Here is a 5633-nt window from a genome sequence, read left to right on the forward strand (position 1 = left end):
CATGGTGGGGCTGCACTGATTCAGCAGAACTTTGGTGGCAAGATATTTATTAATTGTCTCAATGAGGAAAGGAAGAAAGCCAGAGAGCCAGGGAGTGGGGAGGGACGTTTAGAAGACGAGAAAGCAGGCAAAATTCTGGGGAAAGTGCAAAATATCAGAATCCCGTGTTACAAAATAAGCATTCTTTATATATTTGAATGAGAATAGTTAAGTGTTTCACAAAATCATTTGTTATTCTTCTGGGAAATCCATCAAGACCACATTTTCCAGGATTCTGTGATGTCACTTGGGGCCGCGTGTCTAACCTGTACCAACGGGATGTTAGTTGCAGTAGTCACCTCATCTGAAGGGAAGTCCAGACTCCTTGACACACCCTAGCCTGGAGTCCTATGCTTCTTGCTCACTCTCCTTCTCATTCTCCCTCTCTCTCTCTTCGTCTCGAGAGACATTGGTGTTGACCTCCTGATTGGTGTTGATGAACGCGGCAGCCACTGGGGACATGTTAAGGTAAAATAAGCCATGTCTCTGAATCCTCAAGAAGAGGAGAAGGGCTTACAGCAGAGCAGGAACAATATCTATTTTTGGACTTCATGTGAGCAAAACATAAACATCTCTCTCTATTTTGAGACATTTAGGACTTGGCTTTTAGAAACAGCCCATGTTGCTTTGTCCAGTATGAGGAAGGGGGGCTGCTTTTTTGTATCCCATCTGAAAATAAAAGGTCAGAAGCACGTAGGAGTTAAAGAGAAGAAACAGTCACAAGAGAAATTTTCTTTTTTTCTCCTTTTCTTTATTTTACTTATCTTTTTTATAGGAGACATCATAAAATTAAGCAAACTCACATGAAATGAAAATTAAGGGGCGCCTGGGTGGCTCAGCCAGTTGAATGTCTGACTTCAGCTCAGGTCATGATCTTGCACTTTGTGAGTTCGAGCCCCACGTGGGGCTCTGTGCTGACAGCTCCGAGCCTGGAGCCTGCTTCGGGTCCTGCGTCTCCTCTCTCTCCGCCCCTCCCCTGCTCACGCTCTGTGTCTCAAAAAGCAATTAAAGATTAAAAAGTTTTTCAGAGATGGAAATCAAATCATGCTCCTGCTTTTCTGTGAATCGTTTTTCTATCCCAGGTTACCTGAATCATCTGTTTTCTCCAAGACCACGTAAAACTGATCAGGAATAGGACTTGCTAGCATACCGTGGAAAACAATCTTTTACTCTATCCTGAAATCACAGCAAATCTCATCAATATAGTAACTAGCAAAACCCATGGTCCAGCCAGGTTTTCTTACATCCTCAGTGTGGAAGTCAGAGAGAAGAGCGTCTTGAAGCTGTAGGAACCTACCAGAGCCCTTTTCTGCAACCAGCAGCTTTATTTCCTTCCAAAGCTGAAAAGCCAGTGCGATCAAGTGCGGACCCAGCTGGACATCTCGCTCTTAATCTTTTGTTATAGGCAGTCGGAGGACCTGTAACAGAGGTCTCAATGTGGCACATTAATGCGGCCCATTTGGGGGTTGCTACTGCTTTCCTTATGATGGAGAAATGGATGATGGAAGCGCAGGCAGTTCAACATACTTGCATTCATTCATTCATTCATTCGTTCACCCGTTCATTCATTGCCACCAAGCAAGCCCTGTGGTAGGCACTGGTGATCGGTGATCCAGCGGCGAATAAGACCAACAGGTTTTGTGGGACTCACCTTCACATGGGAAATCGGGCTTCTGACACCACCAGTCCTCACTCATGGGGTCAGAGCAAGCACGGACGAGAGCTCTCCGGTGAGCGACCGTGATTTCCAAGTGCACATCACAAAAGGCGTTTTGGCGTCTTTCTCAATGGGCCAACTTGATATTCTAGTCCCTCTGTGGTGTCCTAAGTGCAAGAATGGGAAGATAGACATTTTAATTAAAATACATTGTTTGCTGAGTTTGAAACTGCAAGAACTTATTTATTTATTCCTAATGTAGAAACTCTAGTCCTTGACAAAACTTGGCTCGGACGCTGGTTTGGTTAAGGGAATAGAGGGAGGTGGGCATACTTGAGAAGTTTCTAGATGGAGATACTCAGTTTGTGAGGCGCATCACCAGTAGGTTAGGCAGAAGATTATTTAAGTGGATCTGAGATCTCTACATTTTTATTTATTTATTTTTTTTATCTGTGATAAAGGCAGCTATGGTACACTAAAAATAACAATGAGCTTAGAACCGAAAGGTATAGAAACCAATCCTAACCCCAACGGAAATGGTTACATGACCCTCAGTATTCAAGTCTCCATTGCCTCAACTGTAAATAATGTTTAAAATTCTGTGCTAATGCATGACTCACACTGACCTGTGACATTTCATGCAAATCACGGCCATCCTGCGGGCAAGGTCATGTGGTTGTTGAGCATATGGCAGAGGTGGGTTTGATTCTTGGCTGCGCGGACGCCTGCTAATCACATCACTTCAAACAAGGGATTAAGTCTTCAGCATCTCTAATTCCTCGTCAGTGAAGTACCTATAATATTGCTCCCCTCCCCAGAAGTTTTGCGACTATTCTATGAAAGAAGCATGATCAGTACCTAAAACATTTTAACTCCTTGAGAAATATATGTAGGTTATTGTGACTTTTCACCACTTTGAATCATGAAACACGAATAAAGATTATGTGAAGAAAAGTACTTGAAAACCTCTGCATACTTTATAAATGTCACATATAATCATGCGGTCTGGTTCCAGAAAACGAGGGCACACTTGATTAAAACACCGTGTAAAGGGCTTCTGAAGTAGTATTCCCGTTTTCCGGAATCTTCCTCTTATTCTCCAGCTTCTGAGTCTCCAACACTGCCTTTGAGCATAGGATTGTTGAGTGTTTATCCAGTACTTATCGAAGTATTAATTGAAATGGGTTTTATTTTCTTTGCATTTGCGTATGGCATTGGAGCCTGTTAGCTAAGTTTGGGGATTAAAGAAAAGGATGACTGTTTCTGTAAGCTGCAAGTGAACCTTAAAAGCTGCAATTATTACACATTTGCCACTATAATTGCTTTTATTTCGGAGACTAACATGGAAGATTACTCAAGATTAACTTTGCCAAACTCCTTGTGAATTCATAATGACAGGGGACAGTAACTGAATGTTCGACGCCTGGACACTGTTTAACTAGATGTCGTTAAAACCAGGGAGGTTTGGGTCTGAAAGGAGCTCTGAGAAGTGTCGTAGACTTTGCCCCTGGTGGAACCTGCCAGGAAGCTGAGGTAACAGACAGGGGTTGGTTTGAATCAGGACCTGATACCTGAATGAAATTCAGTTCCTTTCCCACTAAACTGCAGGATGCTTTGGATACCGCGTATTCTTTGAGATCAGAATGCAGAAAAGATTTAGTGTAAAGAAAGTGAAGAATAATTCACAGAAATACAGGAAATTCTAAGCAGAACATAGGAATATAGTATGATTGAGCAAATGATCAGTAATAGGTCTGGTTTTATTAACACAAATATAATTTTCTCTGCATTAAGTTACATTAGTCCCTTCTGCTTAGAGTTATCTCCTAAAATATTAGGATTACCAAATATTAGGATGAATTTCATGATGAAAACTAATGTAATGCTTTAGGGAATACTAAGGACATTATTAGAAATTTGGGGTAAATATGGGGCATCTGCGTGGCTCAGTTGGTTAAGGGTCTGACTTCGACTCAGGTCATGATCTCAAGGTTTGTAAGTTTGAGCCCCACATCGGGCTCTGTGTTGACAGCTTGGAGCCTGGAACTTGCTTCGGGTTCTAGGTCTACCTCTCTCTGTCCCTCCCCTGCTCTCACTCTGTCTCTCTTTCTCTCTCTCAAGAATAAATAAACCTTTTAAAAAAAGGAAATGTTGAGTAAATATATTTAATGATTTTATGAGTGACTGATCACTACTCATACAATTAGTGAAAGAAACATCGTCCTTCTACCTGGTAGAGTTCTTGGAACATGATAGTTAATAAATGATCGTTGAATGACCGACTATGTAAGTGAGTAAATGAACTAATGGATGACCTAAGGTAGTAACTTATTGAATAATGCTCTCTTAATCTGATGTGTGGAAAGTACTCTTGAAAATTAGATAGGAAATCTCCAGGGAACCACTGTGTCTTCCGAATGTTAATTTCCCACGCATCCTCTAGAGTAATTACCAGCAGGATTACCTTCAGTTTGGAGAAATGAATGTGGGAAGAAACAAGAAGGGGGGGTAGACAGAAGGAGTAAGAGGGAGGTGCCAGTGCTCTCCTGCACACCTGTTCTGAGCATGCTCATGTAGCTTGACTGGAACCATGCGGCATTGAGAACGGCAGAACAGCTGGGCAGATGGACAGATTCTCTCATTGTTATGGTAGATTCATTCCCAGAAGAGAAATGATATGAGTGACCAGGAATTATATAATAGGTATGTGACAATAGCTGCATGAGTTGTTCATGGTAGTTGTTACCACGTGATAAAGCTATAGAAATTCCATGCAATAAATGAACAAAGTAAATTAGGCAAACAGGTTGTATTTCCTAATTCATTGTGTTTTTTCCCAGTCTCAATTTACTGTAGAGATCTGGAATGTAGTGGTTGAGTGGGCCCCATATGTGCGTATGATTCTCCATTTACCTCATTTGCTGACTGGTTGTCCTTCAGGCTATGATCGCTGATGCCCCTGCCTGCCTCTCTCCTCCAGCCACTTATTAATCTCACAGGGATTTAGTTTCCTGCCGCACCTCGCTTGTTAAAGCTTGGGCAACTGAAATCTTCACAAGAATTTCATATAGATTGCAGGAGTCCAGAAAAGATCCACTTAAATCCTTACTTCCTGTTACACCTTGGGGAGAAGTGGTTTCTTGTTTCACACACATTTATGCCAAATGTGCTATTTTGAAATAAGTTTGACAGGTCAAATTGCTCTCCATGTGAAGTCTTTTGACATCAGGAATATCAAAGAATTTCTCAAATGGCTATAAGCCTGTTTTGTCTTTACCCTTTATTTTCTAGGTTTCTCTTGGACACTTGGCTTTTGGGGTAAAGGATCTCAGACCGTTAGTAAGTGAACAGTTATTCTTGCTTCTACATTCTCATTGTAGGTTTTACAAAAATGCAAATACACAAAGTCACCTCATATCTCACCTTTGAAGTGGTAAGGGTAGATCTTGTGTCTGTCTCAGACATCTGTGGCTTTCAAAGCCTCGCGGGATTTCGCTGTCCATTCCATTGCTGACTGGTGTATTTCAGAAATATCTCAAAAATCTCCAGCACCACTGAGCTCGGCTCCTGCCATTGTGTAGTTGTTCTATTGAGAGTATCCTGTTAGATTCATGAAAATGAACAAAGTTAAAGCTAAAAATAAACACACATTGGATAATTGTATTGATGTTTTCATTTTTAATGGATCATTCTATTTTTATACTTTAAAATTATTTTTGTATCATAAAGCTAGATTTTCTAAAGTTGACTTAATCAGAATTTTAGTTTTGCCCCTCCCTAATTATTAGGGAAAGTAAAATAACCATTTTAGTGATTGTTATTTTCCTAGTGCTGGATAAAGTGTCTAACACACAGTAGGAGCTCAATAAATATCGGTAGAATGGATAAACTGTAACAAAACTTGGAAATATTTATGTCACATGTCCGAGAATAAAAC

At 40.8% G+C, this 5633-nt stretch overlaps 1 long non-coding RNA gene across 1 annotated transcript; it reads right to left on the reverse strand.

Annotated features, from left to right (window-relative positions):
• Nucleotides 1-960: 960 nt before the first annotated feature.
• Nucleotides 961-5406, reverse strand: LOC123380724. The gene is made up of 4 exons (XR_006586815.1): nt 5120-5406; nt 2323-2436; nt 1691-1863; nt 961-1457 (listed from the first exon to the last, which is right to left on the reverse strand). It is a non-coding gene; the product is annotated as an uncharacterized LOC123380724 (long non-coding RNA).
• Between the last annotated feature and the right edge of the window lie 227 nt (nt 5407-5633).

This window comes from Felis catus, chromosome D2 (genome assembly GCF_018350175.1).
Source record: "Felis catus isolate Fca126 chromosome D2, F.catus_Fca126_mat1.0, whole genome shotgun sequence".
NCBI lineage: Eukaryota > Metazoa > Chordata > Mammalia > Carnivora > Felidae > Felis > Felis catus.